Source organism: Struthio camelus, chromosome 2, assembly GCF_040807025.1.
Source record: "Struthio camelus isolate bStrCam1 chromosome 2, bStrCam1.hap1, whole genome shotgun sequence".
In the NCBI taxonomy this organism is placed as follows: Eukaryota; Metazoa; Chordata; class Aves; order Struthioniformes; family Struthionidae; genus Struthio; species Struthio camelus.
In genome coordinates this window covers 14,974,150-15,001,605 of record NC_090943.1, presented here as the reverse complement: position 1 = coordinate 15,001,605, position 27,456 = coordinate 14,974,150, and the positions used below count along the sequence as shown (strand labels likewise).

The window sequence follows — 27,456 nt, the reverse complement described above, 5'->3', positions numbered from 1 at the left end:
CACAGACTTTTGAATAGAAGCCTTAAGTTGAATTAAACTTATGATAGAACCATTTCTACAAAGTAAGTATAACAAAAACACTTTAGAATTAAGAGCTACTGAAAATATTTCAGATTCAAAAACCTTATGATTTTAGATTCCTGTAGCTTGGGTTTTGATGCTGGCTTAATGTCATCCAAGGGTGCAATATCTGTGATTTTGTTTTTCCCATAAAGCTATCAGTCTATCATAATAGAATCTATTGAGATTCCGTCTATTCTACCTATCTAATTCCATCTATTTTGAATCTGCCTATGTTATCCTTATTTCTGCCTTTATAGTTTTATAAGAATGTAACAATGACTGCGAAAGTTTGAGCTCTAGTTTAGGCACAGACATATCCATCATGCTGTCAGGTCTACATTCCACTGCTCTATCACTTACAACTTTATCATTTGATGCAAGATACATTAACTCACTATATCATCAAACTTTGCCAAGTAAACAGAAGTTAGATGAATGTTTATTTGTCCAGGCTATGCTATAGCTGTAGCTATTCAGCCAGACGCTGCTCTGTTATTGCTTGTGAAGCATCAAGAAAATAAACAGAATATTGGGATGAGGGTTGAGAGTGCACATATCCTGCTAGGTTGCTTCATCCTTTTCAATTTTTACATTAGAAAACATTTGTAATTTTTGTACTCTTGTTTCCAAGGCAAGCTATAAGATATCTATGAGGGATGGCTGCTCATGGTCAGGCTGGACGTCAGCAGCACTTCCCTCGCGAGGACAGTTCGAGAGTGACACCGCGTGGACCCGGCTGGAGCCGCCTCCACGGGGCCCGGTGGCCACCGCAACCTGTCAGATGGAGGAGGAAATTCAGTGCTGGTCACTGCCAGTTTCTAGAAAGTAATTAAAAAAGCAGATGGGGAAGTAGTCCTTTGTGTTTAACCCAAGATTAAAGAAAACATCTCTCTTTTTTTTTTCTATTGCTTTCACCTATGAATTTATTTTTTTCCCTGTTTTTCTTTCCCTCAGGCGTTTGCTGTACTGCTAGCAGCAGCTGGAACCGAGAAAGGAAACCTGCCCCTCTCTCCATTTATCATTCCTTTTCCTTCTTGAAAGGAATTGCTTCCACCCGTCAAACTGGCAAATGATATAATGCAAATACAGGTATCAGTTCTCAGCTTTTATCTCCGCACAGCCAAAATGCAGTGGTGGCTCTGCAACACCTTCCAGTCCTGGGACAGCACTGCCCTAAAATAGACCCTGCAGCCATTTGCGTTGGCTTTTTTCTCCAGAGCTCTAATTTTCTGCCTGCATTGTGGGGAACTGACTGTATTGGCTTTATAGGCCTCAGGGTCTTCCTGTGAGAGATGTGTAAAAGCAATCAGAGAAACTGAATTGAGCTCTGCCTTGCTTAAACTTTTCTGCATTCCTTAAAGCATTATAGCAGCTTGAAACCCCTGCAATAATAGTTGCAGAAATCACTAAATAATGCTGCTACACGTGTGTGCACCGTGGCTTATTTTTCTGGAGTCTGCAACTATCCACGTATTAATCAATGCAACAGCATTAATTGACAAAGCTAATCTTTAGTTTCTGTGTTTGTAGAATGTCTCACATACATTGCAGAAGTATGGCAGATGTGTATCTGTCAGGAGGAAGCTTTGGTGTCTACATCACTTTTTACAGGCCAGCACAATAATCCAGGCGCTGCTCGATTCTTCATCAGGAATTACTTGCGGAAGTTTACTGCTGCAGCAAAAATGAATGTGAATCAGAAGACCAACTTGATGTTGCTCTTTCATACAGAAAATTATCTTGAAAGGCTCTGCCTCAGTTGTTTCCATCCATGGGAAACTTGCCAACTACTATAGTGACTTGCTCCCTATCATTTGCATACATTAAAAAAAAAAGGGCCAAACTCTTTCACTATGGAATAGAAATTCTGCCCACATACATCTCAAAGCAGGCTCAAGAGCAAGGATTTTTTTACATTCTTATCTTCTTGAACAGTTCCCCTAGAAGTTAATGTTCCTTTTGAATTGAAAAAGGTTTTTTACATAAGTTTGAAAAAAATTACTCTTTCAATATTGAAAACCAAATGACTATTTTAGTCTTGGATTGAAAACTTTACAACTAAAAAAGAACAGTTTTCCTTTTCATTTATTTGAAGACAAGGGTCAAAAAGTGCTCCATCTGAACATTTTCTGACTCTATACAGAAATCTTGGTTGTTGCCTTTCAATGTTAAGTAAGTTTTACATAGAATCAGTTCTACTTTATTTTAAACCTTCTTGTGAGCTATGTGGAAAAAAAAGACAGAAGTTATATTTGCTCTTGTTTTAAGCAATGAGGTGCTCAGCTGATTTATTAACCAAAGCTACATGCATTGCTGCAAACTTCTGGTTTCATCATAAATTTATAGTGCTTTTCTTAAATGTTCAGGTCTTGGAACTGTGTAATTTCAGAATACTTCTGACCTTTTTAAACAAAGATGTATTATGTTTTAGACATCATGCAAGTGTAAATTGTTTGTGAATATAAAGTAAATATATCTCTAAGGCTGAAAAAATAGAACCCTAAAAGAGGAATAAGATACGATTCTCACTACTTATGTCAACTAGTGTATTTTCAAACCCATCTCATGATTTTATTGGATCTTATTATTAGTTTTCAAATGTTTCAGAATTGCAGTTCTATATTAAAAAGAAAAGAAAGCTCAGAAAGTTCACATTCTTAAGCTCCTGAATTAACTTTACACCATTTTGAATAAAATAGGCTGTGCATGTATAATTTATCATTTCTTAAAGAAAAAATAAACACCAACCCCCCCCCCCCCACTAAACAGCTACTCCTTCTTCAAATATATACCATTCCCTCACTCGCCCTCCAAGAAAATCTCAAAAAGAGAAAAAACTGACATGATTTATTGGCGTCTAGTGGTAGAAATACAGAATAAAAATATAATTAAGAATAAATTTTTTTCAAATTTTGTGGCAGCCTTATGCAGAAGACTAAGTTGCTTTCATGTCTTAAACAACTCACTAGTGTAAAACAGTAAATAATATCAACTTTTCCACTAACTTAAAATAGCTGTGTAAGAGGAAAAAATAGGACGATGCAGTGCAATAATATATTACATCATTAGCACTTTTTTTATCTGAAGGTAAAGATGACCTCTGAAATTTGGCTAACACATTTGTAAGAGTGGTTTCTTTCAAACTTAAAAACTTATTTTACATTTTCAGGTTCCCTATGACACAGTGACGGACTACTGCTGTTCCTTAGTTTTGGGGAATACTTGTTCAGCTTCATAGTAATACATTACGCATATCAGACAATTTAAGAAATCACTTTGTGCAAGGCAGCATAAAATCCTCTCACTACTGTTTATTATTGTCTTCTCTGTATCAGGACAAGCAAGACTTCCCATTGTCAGAGCAAAAAATTAGTTGTTTGATATAAGTACTTTAGACTGTTTCCCTTGCTTGCAAAGAAAACTCCCCCACTCAGAAGGCTCTCAGGATGCCCGGGCTAAAACAAAGTGTGAGTGTTTGTTCAAATGGAGGTGTTACTTGGAACATTATTTTTCTGTCATCATCCAAAGACTAACCTGCACATGGAAGTTTTATACTAACAGATAATTTCAAATATACAAACGTAACATCTGCTCAGATATTTTTAGCAAAAGCACTGTGTGTCACAGACTGTAACACTATAGGACTCTTCGGGTGTCGCCTTATCATGTAGGTAGCTGAAATTTTATAATGCTTTGTTCACCCCTATCCTCTTGAGAGGATGTCCAATTAATCCTTCAGCTCAGAATTATTCAAACTAGGATTATTTAGGAGGTCACAAAGCCAAGGCAACCTGGTCTAAGGAACCACATATAACACCGAAAATTACAAGCCCCACAGTTCTGGGTGGATATATTAGTGTTCTAAGAGATAATTTTGGGGTTGGCAAGATTTGGCCAGCCCCAAAGTCTGGAAAGGAATAGACAACATATGGGATATTCTCATGCCAGGAGATGGGGTCAGAATTCTTTTCCACAGGGTGAAAATTGCTCAGAGAAAATATTTTCAAAGTAAATCTTTTTTGGCTCTTGATTCCTTACCTAGAAGTGCAGAAAAACAACACAATGTTTGCCATCAGAGTGGGAACTTGACCCTGTTAGGTGTTTGTGTAGCCTTAGGGATTAATGTAATAATAATAATAAAAATCTCCATAGCTGACGTCTTAGTTCTGCAAGTCGCAAACTTTGAAGAGGTTTATGTTCCCTATCCAGTTCAGGATATTCTTTCTGCCATTGCTAGGTTAGCAGCTGAATTATCACACTCTACAAAATTCTAAGTAATAATAATTACATTCATCTCTGTCCCAGAACTGTTTTCAAAGGAAGATTGCTAGCAGTGTAAAGGCTCCAAAGACATATGCTAGTAATTCCTTTATTTTATTTTTTACAGTTCCAAACTAAAGATATTCTAGTCTTACCATTGGTCTTTTGTGGAGGTCTAAGTATCACTCTAATAATGATATACCAGCTGGTCACCCACTGCCAGGAAATTATTGTTGTACTCAAACTGCCTGACAGAAGTGGCCTTTACTGAACTTTAAGCATGACAAATTATTAGGAAAGTAATGTGCATAAAGAGAATGTAAGAGATTTATACTCTTTGGAACACACATTTCCCATAATAGCAACAGTCCTGGTTTAGCACTCATGGCCTTATGAGGCAGAGAATCATAAAAAAAGAAAAGGAGAGTGTTTACTGGAAGAACTGGGTGCTTAATGAAAACAAGAAAAAAACCCCCACCAAGGTTAGCAGTCTTGCAACTTCAGTAACTACTTAGTCACACGAAGTGTGTGCAAACTGAACTACTCCTACTACTCCTAGCCAGAAGATATAAAAATGCTTTCTCAAGCTGCTAAGTGCAATTTTAACTAATATGACCCATATTACAGATAGGCAAACTTCAAAAGTTTCAGAGTTTGGGTTCAGTTCCAGTAAGCACACATGCACATTTGAGTGATTATCTCCTTTCACGTCTGCAAAATTGTACTGGAATTCTGACAAAAGCAAACTTTCTTCTCCTGGGATCATTCAACACTTTTTGTCATGACTGCAAAGCAAGCTCCTTTCTCTTGGGATAATTCAGCACTTTTAGTCATGACTGCAAATGTAGAGGTACAGTTATAAAAAATAAAGTGTTCATCTCTAGTCTAATGGGATAAATACTAAAGAAAATTCAAAAATGAGGCCTGAAAATTGCGTTTTGCAAGATGACATTTAAAATATATAAGTATAGATGTATGCAAGGTAAAAATAAAAAAATTGATTTTTTCTTTTTGGGAGGACAGGAGAAAATGGTCAGTTTTTGCGCCTTCTTGAGGTATTCTCTCAATGTCTGCACATCTGATAACTGAAGTTAAATCAATTGTCAAGGTCAGAAGACTCTTAAATATGAACACATTTTATTCATTCTTTAAAAGAGAAAGATTATTTTTAAATATCTCTTTTTTGCCTTTCCATGCAAGCTAACAATAAATTATGAAGTTAGCTAAAAGTTGAGAGCTTTAGACTATCATACAATTTGACTTTAGCTAAAGTTAAAATTTCTAGGCAAAAATAATATTGTGATTTTATACAGAGGGAGAGGGAGGAAATGCTGCATACATGTGAAGAAGTGCCTGCCCACAAACCCAGAGATGGAGAACACAATGAGATGGAGAAGCCGCAACACTGAACCAGCTCTGATGAAAACTCAGACCACGCATTACTGAGAGTCGTATGTGAAATGACTTCTGTCTGCGACAAATAATAAAGTAGAATTAAATTTTGCTTAGGCTCTTTGTAAAATATTCTATTTTATTTACAAAAAGCAAAGAAAAATTATGTTTGATACTAATTTCAGTGAAATGTGTAAGACCTGTGTTTATTTGCCTAACTGTAGGCACTTCTCTAAGTCGAGAAACTTCAGAATGGAAACTTTCAAAATCTGTATGTTGACAGTGAAAAGAGATAGACATTTCAGAAGGTGACTGAATCACTATGTGCAGGCACTTGCCTTTCTTTTTTGATCAAGGAGAAAGTCAAGGGCAAATGTTGCCAAAATGTAAGTTTTTCAGTGAAATGCCTAAACTTATGCATAAAAACAAGCAGGTGCAGCTTGTTTTTATCAGCTTTGATCATCACAGTTTTAAATGTGAAAACATAACACATATTCAGAAATCGAGAGGAAATGTTAAATATACTAAATAATCAGTTATAACTACGTATAATTAAAATATTGAATCTATTTAAATGTATGCTGTCATATTTGGAGCTGGCTGAACAAACCCATTCTCAAATGAAGCAGGAAGATTTATGAAAGTCACAACCAGGCAAAGTAAAAATCTATCTCTCAGCTTGTGACCTGAGAGGTGCTTACACAACCTCTATGTAAGTCAGTGAGTGTTACACTCAAAGAATGAAAATGATTAACCGGGTCAGAAGGTTTCTCAGAAGTTCAGGTCACAAAGCTGCACAGCCGTACTAATGTCTTGTGTGGTTATGGCCTGAAAAATATTTCCAGGCTACTGATATCTTGGGAGGATCGAAGGACAAGTAATTCATGGCTGATGCAATACAGGCTGGGAGATCAGTAGATGTGGAAAAGAATGAGTGACAGGATCAAAGCAACACATGAGGAAAATCATCTTTGCAGAAGTATCCCAGATTGGTATGTGGTGCAAAAGTCCATGTTTGAGTATCAGAGGGAAACACTGAGGTAACTGAGAAGAGAAACAGTGAGAGCCTGGAGGAAAATTTTGGTTGTGAGGGATGACATGAAATGCTGTATCTTTGAGTAGTTATGAAGAAACAAACATATGAAAATTAAACACAGCCTAGTAAAAAAATTGTAGTGGAAAATCCACTTGAAAAGATGTCTCTCAGATTAGAGACCACAGTGACAGGCAGGACAGTTCACTATTGTTTAAAGCAGAAATATATTAGAATGACGATCTGGAGAAGGAACATTGTAGCCCTGTCATGCCCGAGCTGATGGATAAGCATCTATGAAAGGATGTCTGAGACTATACTAAACAGGAGACATATGAGGGAGATACGTATATCTATAGATTGTCAGCAGAGCTGGAAACTGAATTTGGGCATAAGAAAATTCAAGGAAGTATGTCACAGAAGGAAGAGTCCATAAACAGGTCCTGTGAAACTTGTAGCGGAAGGTGGAGGGATAAATTAAATCATTCAAGGGACACATAAGGAGAACCATCAGACGGGAGGGCTGAAGAAGACAACGATATCAAGACCCAACAAGACTTTAGGAAGAAGAGTGCAGTCAGCTAAATCAAGGTCACCAAAGTCTAAAGGAAGGTTTGAATGGAATATCAGTTCTGAGGTTTGGACATGAAAAATCAGTCAGTTTGGGGGAAACTGATGCAGTGGAGTACATGAAGAACAGAAATTGGATTACTGATAATTTTCTGTGGCAGAAAGAGAGAGAGAGAGAAAGGAACAGCTATGAAGGAAAAAGGGGGAACAAGATTTTGACAGTGGCATGTTGTTTATTGCGTTTATTTGTAACGTAAAACTGAGGTCAAGAGGCAAGGATGTCTCCCTGAGGCTCAGAGAGAGCTGGTCGTGGTCACAGAGGCAGATGCTGAGACAGAAGGAGCTTTTTGACACCTGCATAGGAAGATATTAAAAATGCTTTCTCTGTGATAATTCTGTGAGAAAGAAAAACTAAAAATATAAATAGAAAACAAAAACCTCCAAAATAAGATACATGGATTTGGGGAGAAAATTGAAAATGGCAGACAGGCTGGTCTGCTTCAATGAATTTGCATCATATATGCTTCTCAGTGGAACATCCACAAGATGTATACCTTACACAAAAATCAGTAGTGACAGCCTAGATATTCATTTAATAGTCTGGAAGTACCTCCCATGCAGAGTCTGAAATTTTTGCGAATGGTTGGGAAACAACTCTCATGAGACTTCTTGGCAGACCTGTTCTCTACCAGTTTTGAGAACATTATATCTTCTGAAAAATAGTAATAATAATAATAAAAAAAACTTTTTTGTACGGCATGAAAGACATATGACTAAGAAATTAATTGTCTATCTGTTTATAATTAAAGTTTCAGGAGTTTTCATAAATTGTAATATATAACATGCTAACATTAAGTCATTTTTAATTAAGCTTTTATTTTAAGATTTTTTTTAAGTAAGCGTCATAAGTTTTATACCAAAGATACTTCTTTTTGTGAGCCTTGCTGGGAGAAAATAATTTTGAGGTTTAAGGATAAAAGAGCAAAAAGAAGGACAAAGGGAACCTATGGACTTTTCTAAAATTTAATGCCATAGAAATTATTTGAAACATCATAAAAAACATCACTCCCTAGTGTAAATTAGTGTAGTTTGCCTGAATTCAGTGAAATTACAAGAATTCGTATCAATGAAGGGCCTAGTCTTACTACTTTAAAACACCTTCATTACTTCCTGCAAGCTTCAAAGGAAAATGAACCTTCTACTCTGTGATAAGCTGTGGCTTTTGAACATTTCAAGGTCATTTACTTCTTCTCAAACACCTATTTCTTTTAGAATGGTGCATTTTTACCTTTGGAATTGCATTGGAAGATAAAATTTAACTAAAAACTCATTACTCCTATATATTACTAGATACAAATAAGTTTTTTGATTTGCCTCCTATGTTAATTCTGCGACAAAAATCAGCCCCTACAGAGGCCTTTTTCTCTTGTAAATTTTAAACTTTTGCTTCAATTTTTTAAATTTTTATCTGGAAGAAATTTAACTGAAATTGGACACTGAAATTCCCACATACCTCATTACAACAAGAAATCCAGTCATGCTCTGAACAAGAAATAAATTAAAAAGAATGTTCATAGTCACTTTTATTATAAGACTTCCACTGATGTCACTCAGTTCTATTATAAACCTTTCATTTCTGATTCAGAGTTGTTTCTATCAAATGTAAAGACTGACCTGAGAATTACAAATATAGCCAAGATTATATTACTAGTTTCTAAAGGATTTCTGTGTTTCTTGTTTTTATATGTCATGCGACTTTCCTAAAAAATAAGATCAATTATCTAAACTACACACTTGGACCCAAATATAAAACTTATAACTTACCAATTAAAAGAAAAAAAATCCCCTTATAGTTCAGATATGAATTCCAGATGCAAATACAGAAAGCAGACTCAGATTTTACTTAGAACCCTTCTTTTCTGTCTCTGCTACCGATAAGATACCTACATGTGCATATGTGAATGTACATGTTAAAAAAAAAAAGACGGAAAGGAACTTCAATTATCTGCATGATTCTACATTTTCAAAATCTGATCACACATTTATGAGTGATAATAGGCACAACAAGTATCTAAATATACTTGCAACTATGCAACTGGGGACCAGTTTTTTATTTGTGTTGCTTAGTTCTTTACCTAGTAAACAGAGCTAACAAACAAGCTAACAAACTATTATATAATAAACGCAAAACCGTGTGAGGTGGAGGAAATTCTTGATTTTAACACAGAATTCTCATGCAAACGCATTATTGTCCTGTATGCCGTATGTTATATGGGACAATTTCTGCCCAGCATATATTATAAAATGAAACCATTTTTAAATTTCAGACTCAGCCTATGGATACAGACCATACATGTATCCAAGTGAGAGAATTCACTGGTGACATTTAGTAACAAAATGGGTAGCATAATCTTTTATATACCTTCAGTCAGTCACATACCAGGAATTCCTGGTTTTCTTCTACCCTTTTCTCTTTTGAAAACACAGAAAGGCAGGGCCAGATTCTCTGCAGGGCCTGCAGATTTCAGATTTAGATCAATGCACCCCACCGCTGATCTCACCCACAGTTTTGTATTTTATGAAAAATCAATGTAAATTATGTTATGACTTTCAAGTTTGAGTTGGACTCACCTTTCTCAGGTCATGCCTCCCCAGCTGGACACTGTCAGATTCGAGCTTTTAGTAGAACTAATTAGCTCTATCACAGCATGAGCTAATGCAACTGGATGGACTCCAAACTGGAGCTACCTCACACCCATCTGTCTCAGGGAACGGGCCGAGAACCGTGGTCTGTCTGCGTGTCGCTGTGCCTTAAGCCTCCAGCATATGTTTGCCTCCAATTTCACAATCCAATTCTTAGTGTGAAACCAGAAGTGTAAAATTCTGAGCTGACTAGAAAACTGTGAAAGTATTTTGGTTCTGTTTAACAGGAACAGTGCTTGCAATAAAATGGAGCACTTCCTGCTCTTTCCTTTATTTTAGACTAACTGAAAGTACAAACTTTGGCCAGTCACACAACCCTATTGCACAGCCAGTGCCTAGCTGGTGTGTGTAATTCTCAAAATCTGCATGTGATATAAACAGAAAAACAGGGCAAGTTTATTGTAGGGACAACGGTAATGACTTGCCTTAAGCTATAGAAAAAACTCAATTGCATGTTAATATTAAAGTGGCCAGGAGTAAATCCAAAACAGATATTTGCAACAGTACTAATAACTGGAATAACATAGTTGGTCTACACTGATCTAATAATTAAACTGCTAGAGGCTCTAGAATCATGAGAGTCATTCAGTAGTATTAAACATAACTAAAATTAAGAGCGCAACCAGCTGCTGATGAAGAAAAGGAGAAAAATTCGGACTTTTAGAGCTAGATTTCCCTCTTGTTTACCTCAGGGTCTTTTCTATATGAATAGAAATGGAAATGAATGGAAATACAGTCTAGCAGGAAGTAAGGGTGAAACAGGCAACCTGACCTCCACTGAGGGCTTTAAGCTCCCCCGCACTTTCTGAATGTGAGCGGGCCTGACCAAGCCGGGAATGTGCTGACTGCAACTACTATCCCTGGTCAATGTAATGTGGATCGCTGATATTTGCTCCCCATTTCTCAAGGTCTTCAGGAGAGGAGAGCAAGAACTCACTTCCTGCAGGCAGTACAGTGCTCACTGGATAACAGCTGCACTCTTGAGCAGAAGTTATTTCAGATTTAATTAATACTTATAAAATTCCCTGGAGTCTTCAAAATAACGTTGCGGCTCATACTGAAAAGCAAATGACATCCCTTTGGCTGAAAGCTTCGATTAGGCTCTTCCTCCTCCTTCTCGTTCCTGGCAGTATTGCTGTGAGAACGGCAACAGCCAGGCGTGTGACCTGACCCAAAGAAGCAAGCTTGTCCTTCAAATGGCCACGTTGCTGCAAGGAGCAACTCACTCATGCTGCATAATAGAGCTTGAGGCTGTGCCGGCAGCTTATTGTTTCTCTCACTCCCCCTTCTCCCTCCTCGAAAAGCCGGGCTGCAATCTGAGACAAATAGTTGCACTGTGTCTGCTCGCTGCATGAGACGAGGTGAGCTGGGGAATGGTGGCTGCCAGGTTCCAGATTGATGGCGTGTCAAAACCCCAGAGCAAGATATGCTGGCAGCAAAGTGATCCTCCGTGGGGAATCCGATATAATATGCTTTCCAGATTTCTGGGCCAGCTTCCAACTTCTCACTCCTATGTAAGCAACAACTATCCCTCATGGGGGAGACGAAGGGCCCTTGCACTTGCTGCTGATGACTGGCCTAATAAATGTGTTTAACATATGTATGTTTATAAAGCAGCCATAGGGAAGCAATTTGACTACCTCTTTCCACATATATCTTCCTCCTGCCTGCCTGAGGGCTGGCATAATGCCAGTTTGAAGACAACGCAGTATAAACTTGACAGCCACCTATTCATGCATATGGTCATTCGGCATACTGTTCCTTTGAGATTACTCCTCCTAGGCTAACTATGCTGCCAGAGGAAATTACAATACTGTTTCCATTTTATGATGCAGATAATCAACATTATAATATTCATGTTATCTCTGAATACTGGAATTTTCCAAGTCTCCAGAGTAACTGAGCTATTGTGACTGTTTCGTCCACCAAGGGTCTGAATCAATTCCCAAACGCCTCCTTTGACATTAATGTCATGCAAACTCTCAGAAACCCTAGTTTATAGTTATTCTTCTCGTGAGGATCGTGCACAGGTAATGGTCAGTGCAACAGAATCAGAATTTTCTCTATATCTCTTAAGCACCTTTCCCCAAGGGTGATTGTCCCTTCTTTCCTCTGAAGTCTGCAGAAATTTCACCACATTATGACAATTGTCTGCAAGGGTGGTTGCCCTCTGAACAATTCTCTGGTGAAACAATAAGGGAAAGAGTAAAGATATGTCTTATATTAATGGAAAGTAAAGTAGTTGCCATGTAACCGGCAGATGATGTTTTGATATTGGAATTCAGAGTGTGATTAGTATGCTCTAACTTCAGTAACTAAAATGTCCAGCCTATGGTATAATCTTTGGAGAGATACAGACATCTCCAAAGGCTGAATCATCCCTCTTCATAGGCACATGACTAAAACAGACAGGATGAATTATCTTCTGGGAGTAGTCTCTGTCCATTGATTATAGAGGAAGCCAGAACAACTGACTAAAACTGGAGTACCCTATTTTAGATAGCTAAAATTGGGTGAGACTAATTCAACCCTAGAGCTGTACCACATTTATAAGAGTAGCCTAAATTTAGCAGAACTCAATAAATTCTACTTACAAAGAAGATTTCTGTTCTTCAAATGAGGAGCTCTTGGGACTACCTTACAGGTAGCTTAAGGGTTGAGTAGTGAAGCTTCATTTGCAAGAAAGCAGTCTTAGATTCAGCCTGCTACTTTAAAGAATAATTTGGCTGAGCCTGTTTGCCACAGTTATATTTGTTTATCATATTCCATTACCAGCACTCATTGCATTGTATTGGAACACAGCCCTACCAAATATGTCACTGGGCTATGTCACTGGAAAATAAAGAAGGAATACCAAAATCAAAGCTGGAAACTTAGCCTTGGATCATCTCATGTTCACTTTGACAGACTTATGAACTAGCTTAGCCAGGAAAAGGTGACAAAAAAAACCTATCTTCTGGTTCACAGCCCTGTTTAGCTCTAAGGAAAGAGACAAAATATTATCCTGTAAAAGAATAGTGAGATATTTCTCAGACCTGGGATAAAACTACCATACCATTTTTGTATTTAGGCATTATCACAAATCGTAGCAAGTATAAGATAGCACTTTTTCATCAGTTACATGAGTTAAATTCTCCTGTATTGATACTGTGGTGCTCTTATGACCAACTGTAGGTATAGGCGAATTAGGATACATAGTTTCCTTAGAGTCATCTGCCAAGGAAATATCAATGTTTTTCCAGGAATGTGTAATACCACAGTCAATGAATGGGTATCCAGACTTCAAGCAATGTCCGAGAGAGCTGTTAATTTGCTTCTAGACATGACTGGCCATCTTGGATTTATCCAAGGAGTATTTATCTTATTTTCTCTCTTTCCTTACCTCTGGTTCCCTATTTTCATGAACTCTCATATTGACCACCTAGGATTTTTTTTCCTTTGTATTGTCTAGTGACAGTGAGAATCTATTGCCTTCTTCTTCAATGCATATGGGAGGGAGGAAGCTCCTACAGAGTGGTTGACTGACCCTTGGGAACATTAGTAAAAGAAGATTAAGTTGGCTATGAAATGAGGAAGCTATCAGAAGGTGGACATTCAGGCAAGATTTTAATTAAGTTATTCAAATCCTTGTAAAGAATAAAAATATGGAAAATAAAATAAAAAAAGAAATTGCCTTTCTCTTTCTTTAGTCACTAAATACTAAAATCTAAAAAGTGTCCCATTGCCTTCTGTACTATCTAGCAAATGGTATGGAGTTGCCCATTGAAATGAAAAGTTGTGCAGGCAAAGGAAGACCACCCATAGTGAAATTACTTAAAATACTTTGGCTACTATTTTTTAAAAGAATGGCATTTTCTTAAGTGAGCAGGCTTGCAGATAAATATTCAGAAATCTTAATAAGAACTGCTAGGTGCTTTCCTTGCTTTTTAGAAAACCAGACAATTCATGGAGATGCTGTCAAACATTTTTTTTTTTTTAATGGTGGTGTACACATCCCTGTTATCCACTTTAAGGGAATGCTCAAGCTTCATTCAATAGGAGTTTGAATAGAATTACATTACACTGAAGCATGTTAATACAGTATTCTAAGTGACATTGTGTAGACCTCAACTTAATCACTACAAGCATGAAATGGAGTATGACCTTTCAGGTTATGGATATAGTTTTTCCATACTGAATGTAACTTCTTTTTGTTTTCCGGACCAGGATATTTTATGGCAATACCAAAAATAATTGAATACTGCTAAAAATTTATAAATGAATGTGTTATTAGGTTATTTTATTTCATAAACACCTTACCTATTTTACTGAGTTCACTCACAGGCCTTGACAATTTATTGGCATTTACTGTTTAGCAGCCTAGTTTCACTGTGTTACCTTAATAACACTGTGTTGAGTTACATAAGAGGTGATTTATATGAACCGTGGAAGCCAACATCATCAACTCACCTCTGCTTGTCACAAAGAAAACTACCTTCCAGTTGTTGATTTAATGCTCTGAATGTTTACTTATAATTTTACTGATTTTTCTTCATTGTGAAGATACATTAAACTTAGAACTGTTTCGAAATCAGAATTAGAAAGGAAGAAAAATAGCTGCTTTTAAAGAAAAAGCTGTTGCTTTTCCCCAAATAGACCTGGGAGCATAAATCTGACTAACCTACAACAAAATTAATGAAGTCATTCATAAGGTACTTTAGTTTGAATGACAGACCGTTTCCTCTGGACAACTGTGACTTAAGTAATGATTGCAAAGCAGTCATAAATTTTCTGCTGAATTCTTCCCAGTGTGTTTGCACCTATGTTAATTTTTGCAGATACTTTCTTTTGCCTGGTATTTCCAAATACCTTTTTAGACAGAGACTGTAACCCAGCAATCCTAAAAGCATCAAGCTACAGTGCTTGCGGTGTCTTGAGTCTATTTCATAAGAGCATCCCTCATGAAAGTTCACTTATTCTGAAGTAATAATCAGTGACTAACAATACTTTGTATTCCCATTGAAATTTCCAGCAGATAAGAGAGAAATAGGCAAGTGATATTATGTATGTTTCAGGGTTGGATACCGTTTAGTTTGCATGTAACTACTATTAGTCCCATTCAACAATGATGCAGGTCTAACTTGCATATTGGAATTGGGTCCATGACTATATGCCACTGTTTTGAGGTGTCAAAGTAACTGATAAGAAGAATGAAATCAAAAGATAATATTTCTATCCAGTGTTAATGGCAAAATTGGTTTATCTTAAGTAGCATTCACCACAAATTGTATGTAAAATAATGCAATATGATTATTCCATGTTCGGAATTCTTACACACTAAGAAAAACCTTCAGCAATAGTTAAGGTTTTCTTCTGTTTTTCTTTTAAGGATGTAAGAGAAATTTTCCGTATTCATCAAAACCATCTAGATTATTTTTTTCTGTGCTACTGTAACATCTAGCTATATGTTTACCATTGAAAGATCCTTGACCTTGGAATAACACCCAAAGGTCTAACGCAGCAGTGTCCTCTGACTGACTGGTAAAGTAACATAGTGGAAAAATTTGTGTAACTTGAAGGCACTTAGTCATACGACTCTGCAGTGGTCTTAATGCCAAACTCATATATTGTTTTTTTGTTTTTGTCTGTTGGAAACATGAAGATTTGCTACTAAGAAGGCTTTTGTTCACTCACCATTAGTTATTTAAAGTGGCATGATATTTTTATTTTAATGCAAACTTAAAATTCACAGCGAGTTCAGTTTAAAAGTGATGATTTTTTAATAAAATAGCATAAATACTAAAGCTTATTTCACTTTCCACCTGATGTAGTTTATGGCATGGGATAAGAAACTCAGAACTTTTCTACAGCTATAGGCGAGAGGCTCCCATTTACAGAATGATTAGCAGCTCTCAAGTGCTGACCAAAATGGGTTATAGTTCAGTACACAAAATACCCTGAAAACCTCCTACCTCCTTTGAAAGCTGATGGAAAGAGCCTGCTAGATTGGCATTTCTGCTAGATGTGTGCACAGGGACTGATTTCCATGGTAACCTAGTAACAAGAAGCTTGCAGTTTAGCTACCTTGGACCACGATGACCCTTACATTAAACAGGAGGAAGTTAATAGTAGAGCTGGGTCTCTATCCTTTTACCTGCTCAGCAGTCCCAGATTGAGCAGCTGGGAGTGTCAGCAAGGAGCTGCTCCCCTACACTACATTCAAAAATAACAAAGGGCAGTGTAATAAAGAGCAGATGTTAGGCAAAATGTGTAGCTACTGGCATGCCAAAACTCTAACCTTCATAACTTAATTTCCTCTCTTTTTATTTATTTATTTATTTTTGTTACAAATAGGAAGGAATTTTAGCAATGCCTTACCGTTTAAAAACTTAATTTTACAGATAAATTTGCTTTGATTTTCCCAAAAGATAGGTTGACCAGAGGAGAAACACTAAGTTTCAATTGACTTTACTTGCAGCTAAATGGAAAGTCCTCTTTTATTTGTTATGGCAATAGGCATTAATTTGCTGTGATATGAGTTTATTTCTCCAAATGAATAACTAATTTGCCAACATATCAGGACGAAGAAGTTAAAAATCTATATAATACTTCTCCTTTATTCTGCATTACTTTCTGAAATCTAAGATATTAATACAAGCTGACAGCTGAAAGGTTATGCACGGATTGAAGCAGACAGGCGGTGGAAGCTATGGAGGAGGGGTGATATGTTTACCAGGAATTATGGGCATTTGTAGTTCTAGCAAAGATTCTGGCATGTATTTTAAAAGTGATATATTGGAGAACGTATTTGTTACAAAGGTAAGAAACTGAAGTTCTCTACTGCTGTTAAATGAACCACTATTTCCCTCAAATACTTTACAAAAAAGCTGTCAGCAGGATTACATCCTATTACACTTGGATTTCAATTGTATTGTGCTTGAAAGATTCAATTTAGATGAATACTAACCTTCAGGTCTAACGCTTTCTTTGGTGCTTCAGATCATCCATAAAATATAAAGTTCTGCCTGGATGAAGGATGTTGGCATTGCACATACAATGTGACATTGCAGGAAACAGTGTGATAACCTAAGGAAAAAAGAAGGAAGAAAAGGAGAGAGCTATATCTTAGGCAATATTTCATAATAAAATTATGACGAATTCTGTCTCTCACAGCATTATGTAAATGATGCTTTCAAGCTTGTGTTTAATCACATGGATTCAAAGTTACTTGCTGATTAGTTTTTTTCCAAATAACCACTACTCATATGCCTTTTTGCATTTGCTGGATTCTGAATTAGAATGCTGGAGAAAAACTTGGGTGATGGACATATTTATATGTTCAGAAGAATGCATTCCTTGAAGTACTTATATTTTGTTACAGTGTTGCAACTTTTTGTCTGATCTTCATTCTTTTGAGTAAGCCTTGGGGAAAAAAAAAAAGAAAATTAAAAAACATGCAGACTAGCAAAGAGAGTGCAAATAAGCCGCAGCTCAGCACAAAGAAGGCCAAATGTGTTGGCAGAATGAATAAATGCGCGTCTATATGGTCAGCACAGTGAAATACAGGCTTTAATCCAGAAAAATCTGAAGGCACCTCTATGTGCATTTGGCCTTCACTTCTAAATAATACGTACATCTTGTAAAACCACATTAAAATATGATTTTACAATGGTCAATTGGCTGGGAAATCAGAGATTAGTCAGACATTTCTAGGAAACCAGGGTTATTTCTGTAAAAGTTCTCTATCTTCTTTTTCATTTGAACTATAGTCTACTCCAGACTTGATGCGACTGTCAAAAGTTGGCCCTTACATGCAATACAGCTGACAAATTTTAAAGAGAGGAAAACAGTCCTGTTCCTTATAGGTCGGTTCATTAGATGACTCTAATGTTCACATTTCTTTATTTCTCTCTTTCTACTTTGTTTATTACAGGATCAATTTCAGTGACAGCAAATATTCATTTCTTTCAATTTCTCTTTTCTAACTTCATACCAGAGGGAAAAAAAGAAAATATATGAATGCAGTAGAAAGGTAAAAAAAACTCCAAGGCGCCCCCCCTTCTCCCCCCGCCAAGACGTTCTCATGGAATTCACTTTCTCTTCAGTTATCCTTTTATTTTTTGATAAGAGCTCTTTCACTGGGATAGCTGCTCACGTGCCTTTTACCAGGCAAATGGCCTTTTAGCCATCACACAAAAACCTAATCACATTCCTCTTCTTGTTCTTTAGCAAGGTCTTAAGTTGTGATAAATATGATTGGTGGCAGATGGCATTACAGATAACGGAGCACAGTTCAGCCCGGGACTGAGTGAGAACTACCCCCGAACAAGGACAGCAAGCCTGGCCCGGGAGCCTGCTGGCGGCACGGCCAGGCTCTGCCGCTGCTCTGGCAGAGCAGCAACGCTGAGCCCTCGGCTCAGGCCCATATGCTGGGGAGAACTTTCTTCACCTGAGCTCTTTTAATAACTCTCCATCACTATGAAATATCTGACCACTGGGGACTTGCCTGGCAAGTCTAACAAATTAGGGCTGCCGTTACAAGTAAACAACTATGCCTGCCAGTTATCTCCATCTGCCCGGCACTGCCAGGTTCATTATAAGCGTCGGGAGATGGAGTTAAACAGATGGCAGGAAATGTGCTTGGCCCTTGCACTCAGGAGAGGGGGAAGAGAGGCAATTGCTTTGCATAACATCCCTTTCCCTTCATTACTTTGTATTATAATATGTAAATAAAGTCACACCAGGAGCAATTTAAAAAGCACTTAGCATTGAAATATAAGGGTGCTACACAGAGGGAGAGAGAAAGCAAGAGGTGAAGTTTCAGTTGTTTGCAAAACACACTTGGCTCCCCCCCCACCCTCATCCCCAAAGAGATTTCAAGGGCTGCTTTTATTTATGACACACTAAATGAAACTCTTTCTGAACGTGTCTTGCTCATTCTCTTCCCTGGCTGCCTCCAAAGATTGCAGGGAAGCGTCGATCAGGCGGGTTGCAGGAAGGCCTGCAGCGCATGTACGAGAGCGCGGAGAGCGCACAGCGCTGAGCAGTGAGCAGAGCCTCGCGGCTCTTTTTTTTTTCCCATTGACACTGGAAGCGTGGTACGCCTGCAAGCCGGAGATGTTACTGAACGCTGGCCCACACAGCAGTAAAGAAAAATGTGATTTTTTTTCAATAAGAAAATACTAGCTGCCTTGGATTAAAATGAGGACATAAATAACGCTGCACGGGGCTTAAATCTCGACGTAGAAAACTTATTTCTATTCTGTGCCCTGCCGCTGACCCATCACGGGACGCTGGGCATTTCACTCTCTACTTCTGAGTCTAAAAAAGGACTAACATAGCTTAGAAAGAGATAGCTGACATGACTGGTCATGAGGACTTTCGCAGGATTTAGCTGTCTAAGCATGGATCCAAACTTTCTGGAAGAGAGGTAGTCTTTTCTATGCATATTTTGCTTAACAAACTGACAGCCCCCTTTCAGCTCAGGCGTGCAGTTGCTGCTGGAAAAATACAAGAAACAGAAACAAAAGGACAAGAGGAGAGGGCAGACACAACTGGGTAAAAAAAAAAAGCTTGGCTTTAGTGGACTGGTACCAGTGTGAGTTTGATAACTATATGACCCTCAAAGGGGGTTTAAGGGAATGGATTACACAATATAAAGCAACAAGTAAGGGAAGATGCAATGGCAGTGGTCCATCACACAAGAGGCTGCTGTTCATTGAAACATCTGGAGCCACATAAAGAGTTGGAAAATGTATGCTATTCATCAGGATTTAACCAGATAAAAGTGAAATCTGGGCAGTTTGTCACAGGACGGGCACTGCAGACTAAGAATATTGGGTCCAGGGCAGATCCAAGTAATATTTAGGATCCTGAACAGACATTGGAGGATGAAGAAGTTTATGAATATAATGCCTGTAAAAGTGTTAGATACTGCTGTCAATGTCCTCCCTCCAAAGGGACATATATACCTCAATTATATGCCCAGAATAAGCAAGCTGGTGTCCTCTCTGCTCCAGCTGAGAGCAGATGTTTGGAGGCCAGCAATGAGGGTTGCATTTTAAAAGAATTGTGAGAAAAACTCTCACTTACAGAAGAAAAAAATGTTTCAGACTTGCCAGCTCTCTGGGTTTGGGTGGTAGACTGTGAGATTTCAGGATGGCTAGCCGCCCGGGCTACCAGATGTTCAAAAATCCCAGACAAATGACCATGGTGTCTGCAAGGAGCAGCCCTACAGCATACCAAGGAGAAAGCTGTTCTGATTTGCACAGTCCAGACTTGCCTGCGATACATCAGGCTTGTCACGTACACGCAGATCGACTTCATGTGTACGATAGGTCCAAAAATGAGGCACATAAAACCTACTGCTTGTGGACCTGCCAGCTTTGACAGGGCTGAGTCTGGAAGCAGACTACTGAGTGAAAGGGCTCCTCTGTGCTAATAGTACAGAGGCGTTGGTGCATCCAAATTTTAAGTCTCAAACCTTCCATGACTTCTTAAGAATAAAATTCAGAAAACAGGAGTTTTGCCTCTTGATTATCTTTATGAGCTATAAATAAATAAAGGAAAGAAAAACGCAAAAATCCACAGCATCTTGTCAAAAACATGAGATTACTTTATTTTCCATAAACTTTTTTCTCTCATCCCCCTCAATTGTTCCACCTATTGTCAAATTTTTCAGAAGTCCAGCTTATTCTGATACAGGTTTCCTGCATTTGGGTCAAAGAATATATCAAATTGAGCTTCTGTATTTAATAGCTATGACTTTTTTTGATGGCCTGATTTTTTTTTTTTATCCTACAGCTATTTTTCAGGATCTAACTGCCTTTACTGAATCACATTTCCAGCTTTTGAAACATTTGTGGCCCATGGCTCAACTATCCTGCACACCATTGCTATTAAACAATAGTGAGTCCTTTCACATCTTTCGTCTTGCAAGGTTATACGTGCTTTCTGTGGTTCTCTTATCCTGCAGAGGAATTGCCTCCACACTGAATCCAGGAACACTGATATCCTTGCTTCTAATTAATGTAGGATGTTTTTGAACTTTTTAGGTCATTCCCTTTTCCAGTCTAGCATCATGATTAGTTTTTGCATATGCTGCCAACATATGTCGAACTTAATTATATTATCGCTATTACTTAGAGGTTTGACAGTAGTTTATAAAGCAATTCCTTTCTTATTTGGGATTAGAGTGATCTGAGATTAGACTCTCTCCTTTTGTGCTCTATGTTGAAGCTGGTGATTCCTTTCCTGCAGCTGCTTTTGGCAGATTTTTTTTTCTTCCCACTAGCAATACACTGGAGTTATTGGATTTCAGGCTGAAGTGGGAAGCAGTATCCAGATTCATTCTCCAGCAATCCCAGGGGTATACTCTGGGTGTGTGATCCTAAACAAGGCGGCTGCGGAGGAGGAATACAACCCAAGAAACTACTTTCTTTTTTTAAAATATACTGCACTGGTGTTTATTCCTTGGCTTAAAAATCAACAGTTTTTCCCCTTTGTAAACTAACAAAAAATGAGGATGTTAATTTACAAGCTTATTTAGCCGAGTCAGGCTCAGAAAGGACCTGCATCTTTTATTTCAAAACACAATCTATCTGAAATGGTAACATGCTTATTGTTTGCTTTTTCTTCCATTGCTCTGAGCAAGTAAGCCCATTCCCTGCCTCTGGTGCCATCCTATCTTGTCATTGTCTCATGTGAGCAACAAGTTTGTCTGCCTGTTTAAAGACAGATAAGTAAATCAATATATACATATAAATATATATATATATATATGAAGCTGATCATTAAACATAGGATACATATGGTAAAGATACTGTTTAAAAACATTATAGTAATCGATCAGACATGTCATATGAAATGGCATGCCATCAGAAATACCATGTGAAGTTTCAACCATATATGACCTCTAATGAAACCCAATTCAGTCACACTCTAGGAAACACTCTCATTCAAATTCTTCCTATACTTCTGAATAATCACTTGCAATTTTCTGTAAAAGTGGGTCAAAATCCCTGTTAGCTTTTAGGTTTAAGGTATTGAATAACAAACCAAAGCCCCATTTTATACTCAGGTAACTCTACTTGCTATTGCCAAGGCAGAAACAGAATTGTTGTTGTTGATTTTTTTTTTCTCTCTTTTTCCTTAGTGGAAGAATGGAGTAAAAAGATTGAAATTGGGGAAATAGGGCCCCAATATAACATTATTTCCCACAATCTCTTTTATAAACAAGAGTGAGAGTTCCCTAAAGTGCTATATCCTTATTCAGCATCCCTAGTCAGCAAAGTTTACTTACCATTTGGATCAGCAAATAATCCAGTGCCATTTTGCAGATACCGGGCTTTTTCCTCCAGTTCCAAGGGAGCTGCTTGCTTCAGAGACCTGCAAAAGGAGCAGATTAGGAGTTCAGCTTTACCAAGGTGGTAGGAATTTATGGTATCACTCAAGTCTTCCTAGCTTTGCTGTTGTCTCTGTAATATCTCTCACCACAGCACCTTCACCACAGGGCCTTACAGCATAATCCATCACCTACGTTGTCTCTCACTAGAGATAATCTCAGACTTTATATGTATTTTCATTAAGAACTCAATGAGGAAAATAAAAGAAAACAAAGATAGGGACCAAGGACTAGAGCATAAGTTTACCCTTTCCCAAAATGGAGACTGTGAAAACTTTTTGCCAAGTCAGGAATGTTTTAAAAAAAAAAAAAAAAAAGGACTTGCATCTAATCAGCAGAAAAATTGACCAGATGCACTGGGAAGTGTCAATACCTATTTACATGAAGCTGTTTAACATATTTAACAGTCACAAACATTGGAAATATAGTTTCTGCATTGTTTACAGCAAGCCTAGGTATTGCAGCTTACTTGCAAACGCTAAAAAGTTTATCTCCTGGACATTAGTTCAGCTGTAAAGGTGCAGCAGCCATGTTTTTATTGTGCCTTGGTCTGCAGGTTTATGGAGCATGTCAACGTTGTCTCTCCCGCCTTGTCATTAGCAGGCTGAAACACCTTCTATTTACCGATGGGATTAGCCACTCCAGAGAGCAGGTTTCCGCATATCCCTCTCTGTCTGCTGAGACAGCTGTAACGGCTAAGTGCACCTGTGGCACAATAACCACCAGCGGCTAGCTAGTATTGTTTATTGCTAATGAGGCATATAATTGCTGCAGTTAATCCAGCTTCTGTGGTTACTAGGTAGAAGGAAGAAAACTGCAGTGAAACTGGATAGGGTAACAGAGCGAGCTGCTTGTCTCCAGCATTTAATTTAGATTTAACAAGGCAGTTAGTGTTAGATCTCAGCTGATTGTTGAAGAGCACTTACTGATGTTAATAAGCATAATAATCAACTATAACTGGCATAAATTAATTCAGCGTTACAATACAGAAGTAATAAAATGGGTAGTCATTATGCTCTTTAAATTATATTAATGTGCACATTCAACCATATCAAATGTTTTAACTGTTCACCAATATAGCAATAGTAAATTAATTTGAAAGAAATGTAATGCAGCAAACAAACCCTAATTGCCATTTAGTAAGAATGGTAATTTCTATTTAATTTGGGCACACTGTCCTGTTGAAAGGCAAAAAACGAAAGTATGTAAAGTTAGGAAAAAATATGTTTCAGTGGTTCAACATGACTAATTGAAAGAAAGCTCTGCGGTTCTGCAGGATCATTTCTCTAGGTTTGATTCTTTCTCTGCTAGGGCCTCCTTCAGCCCTCTAAAGTCCATCCTGCTCCAGATTTGCCTTTGATTTTGCCTTTGATCCAGCCAAAAAGCAGCTGGCTCTAAGTCCCCAAATGTCTCAAGACAATATTGGCTGAATGTGCCCAAGTGTTTCATTAATAGATTAAGGGACAGGAAAAAAGACAGGCATGTCCTATCCATCCCCCCACCCCAAGAATCTCACAACAGCAATACAAATCATTTTAAGAAGCCACCTTGGAAAAAAGCTAATTTTTTTTATGAACAAATGTTCTTGGTACTCCCAGCAGAATAAAGGAAAGTGAAGGTAAACAGAAAATTAATTTAATTTACTTAACACTGAAGCTGTAACACACTTTTCATAAAGCTTTGCTGCTGTGCAAATACACCGAAAGGTGGAGAGATATTAATTAATGGAGGTCCAGGGAAAAGGATCTACAGTTGCTCCTACTGAAGTTCCATGAGAGGTCTGGATGTTGCTAAGAAGTGCTTGTATCAGTAAGTAATAAGGTTCCGATTTCTAGTAGAAATACCTTAAAATAAGGCTTACTTCAGGTAAGCCAAAGATTCAGGTGCCAAATCTTTGCTCATGCTTTTGTTTTACTTTGTTTTCAAAATATTACACATTTCAGATATAACACTCTGTAACGCTACCCTGGTCCACACTTCAAGTGTAAGGATTTGAATACTAGCAGGTAAACCAGCTGCTATTATAAGCAAGAAAAAAATGCTTAAAGAAAACTGCAGTACAGAGGCAAACAGGTGAGAGGTGAGAGCACAGATCTGTTGGAAGGGAGAGGAAAATCCATGTACCTTCTACCTGTGTAATCTATTTCTACCATCTCTGTAAAGCTCTGGGATCCAGCTGCATTGTGAACTGGTTGCAGGAATAAATGTAGTCTCTTTGGTGTTCTTTGGTACCAGCCCGTTAAAAAGGTATGAAGGAAACAACAGATCTACTGTATACATCTTCAAAAGGTACAAGCTAAAAGATCTCTTATTTCCGTCTACTGTTTTCAACCAACTGGAAAGCAAGTTTTGAAAAGTCTTTGTGCTGAGAATACTTGACGTTTGTACTTGGTTGCTGCTTTGCTGCTAGCTGCTGGTAACTTCCAAGATGTTTATGAGATCTGAAGTTGCTGATTTTAACGGGTTTAGGGGAAGCTGCTAAATACCAGTCATTCAGCAAAGTGCTTTAACAGTCAGGTAGTTGCTCCTCTGAGCTTTCTCCAAACAGCCCCCAGGAATAAAAATCAGAGGGGATTCTCTTTCAGTGAACAGCACTAGTCAAACAATCAACCATATCTCCTGGGGGGCGGGAGGGGGAGTGAGGTTGTTTATAAAATCAGCCAGTTTTAGAGACAGTTAATCTGCCTCTTTTCTACTACAGACTTAGGAAGCTGGAATTGTCATTATGTTGTCATTTTATATGTCAGTAAAATATGTCTTAATTCCCAGTGCAAAAATCAACATTCTCATTGGATTCTTTTTATAGGAGAACCTGTCCTTTATGAGCTCAATAAGATATTTCTTTGGAAAAACAGCAGCGTGTAAACATTTTAGAATAAAGATGAGTTACAATTGCTTCTAGTACGAAAAATAAGCATAATACATTATTTTTGAATCTCCCATAGCTCCTCTGCTGATATCAAAACCAAGCACTGCTGCAGTGGAGACCTACTTGCTTCTCTTTCTGTTTGTTAAACATTTCTGAGTTTACCCGTAAATACCAGACTGTATGTGATATAGGCAGTGTAGTAAATCTCTTTTGCCTTGTGCAGCCATTTTCTTATATTTTTATGAAGCTCTTTCTCATCTCAGTACATGGTGCTAAGGCCAAAGGAAAAAAAGTCTGCCCTTCATGTTATTACCAGCAATGGGAATGTTCTCACGCACCATGCATAAAACATTTCAAGGACTGTCCTCTCAATATCTTATCTATTGACCTTGAGAAAAATTAACCCATTCTTCTTCACTTCCAAATGAATTTTCCTTTCAAATCATCCCCCAGAATGATTAAATGTGTCTGTAAGAGCCAGAATCAGGGTTCTTTTTAAAGATTGATCATATCAAGGCTTTTTCACAAGGTCCATTGTTCATTTTGAATCAAAAGGTATTTCTTCTTTATTAGTCAGGATGGAAGAAGCTAGTATTTGAAAGAAGTAGCTTTCAGTTACTTCTTCTTTCATTTACTTACCATTTGTTTTTACGTAGATTGGGGCTTTAACTTTGTGTATGTCATTTACTATGGCAAATTTATTTAGACAAGAATCCATTCCAAAATTTTCTGAGAAAGGATTTCTTGAAGTTTGATTAATTCCAAGGAAAGCTGCTGAACTTCATTAATCTGAACCAGACAGTATTTGAAAGAAAGAAAGAAAGAAAAAAGTAAATGACAGCATCAGTATGATAGAATAATTTATTTACTTATTTATACTGGAGTTATACACACCTTCAGAGCTTCCTTCAGAGAACATGAAGTATGAAAGGAAGTTTGTTGCACAATTGACTCTATTGACGGGTATTTAGTGCCATCTAGTGGTTTTAGAAATGTACCATTTCTAAATTTGTAATTCCTATATTGTTCCGTTGTGGAGGCCTCTGCAGACATACCAGCATTAGAGTCAGTGAGGGGAAAGCCATCATGGGATCTTTAGGATATAAACCATCAAAACATTTTTCATATCACTGGTAATGCCTGTTTGTTCTGAGTATAGAACTTAATTCTGCCTTATCAACACACTTTAGAAGGATGCTCTTAAGAAAACTGTTTTCCTTGGTATGTGACAGCCCCTGAAAAACAGCACATTTCAGACGTGCTACTCTTTACTTACTGTGAAGAAATAGATTTAAAAATGAGGCTGTTATTTTCAGAAAGAAATAAAGAGAATACGAGATTTTGACCATTAATGAATTGAGAATTTTAAGACAAGACAGAAGTTTGCCACTTTGAGGGGCAGCACCTACTGCAGTCATCAATGCTTCATTTACATCAGACAAATCTGCTTCCGCTTGCCATAATTACCTTACTGAATTAAGGCAGTGCAATGACCATGCAGTATTTTTCCAATATTAATGTGACTTATTTTCTCAGGAAATATTTCCTATGTATATGAAAACATACCAAGGGACCTTAAGAGTAATAGGATCCTGTAGCAGAAGATCAACTGTGTTAAAATTTCTTTGCTCTGCTAGGGCAAATCGGTCCGTGTGACAGAGGCAGGATGACTCCTTGAGATGCTGCACCCTACACAGCTCCTGAAGAGATTACAGGGGGCATCGACAAAACTTTAGGTGGCCATGGAGAGCAGCAAAGCTCTCCTGCAGGGCCGCACATCCCATCACCATTGTCCTGCCATGCATATTGCCAAGTCCTGGGGTGAGGGGAAGGGGAAAGGGGAGGTGAGGAGGTGAGGCCGAGGTGCTCTGCTCAGCAACACGACTGACTATCTGTAGACCACCGTTTGCACTAGGGCTGCACAAGCTCTTCCACAGCTGCCAAAGGCGTACCCTCAATAAGGTCTGGAAAAACTTACTGTGCAAGAAAATAGCTTTTGGACACTGCAGATTTTACTGTCTTGCCTGACTCCCCCCAAAACCAGAGCTGCACAAGCAAAACCGTATGGCTAGGAGTCAGTGCTGGACACGATATGTATATGTATGTCCTAGTACGGTTAAGCATGTTTCCAGTCTAAAATGGGATCCTAAAGGCTAAAGAGATAAGCATCACTTCGAGGTCCTG

At 37.9% G+C, this 27,456-nt stretch overlaps 2 long non-coding RNA genes across 2 annotated transcripts in view; both read right to left on the bottom strand.

Annotated features, from left to right (window-relative positions):
* Positions 1 to 10,189, bottom strand: part of LOC104150001 (uncharacterized) — a 42,829-nt gene extending 32,640 nt beyond the window's left edge. The window contains exon 1 of the long non-coding RNA XR_695459.2: positions 9,950 to 10,189. This is a non-coding gene — a long non-coding RNA (uncharacterized lncRNA). The remainder of the gene's footprint in view (positions 1 to 9,949) is intronic.
* Positions 10,190 to 17,270: 7,081 nt separating this feature from the next.
* On the bottom strand, positions 17,271 to 26,045 carry LOC138066281 (uncharacterized). The gene is made up of 3 exons (XR_011139545.1): positions 25,912 to 26,045; positions 22,302 to 22,387; positions 17,271 to 17,422 (listed from the first exon to the last, which is right to left on the bottom strand). It is a non-coding gene; the product is annotated as an uncharacterized lncRNA (long non-coding RNA).
* Between the last annotated feature and the right edge of the window lie 1,411 nt (positions 26,046 to 27,456).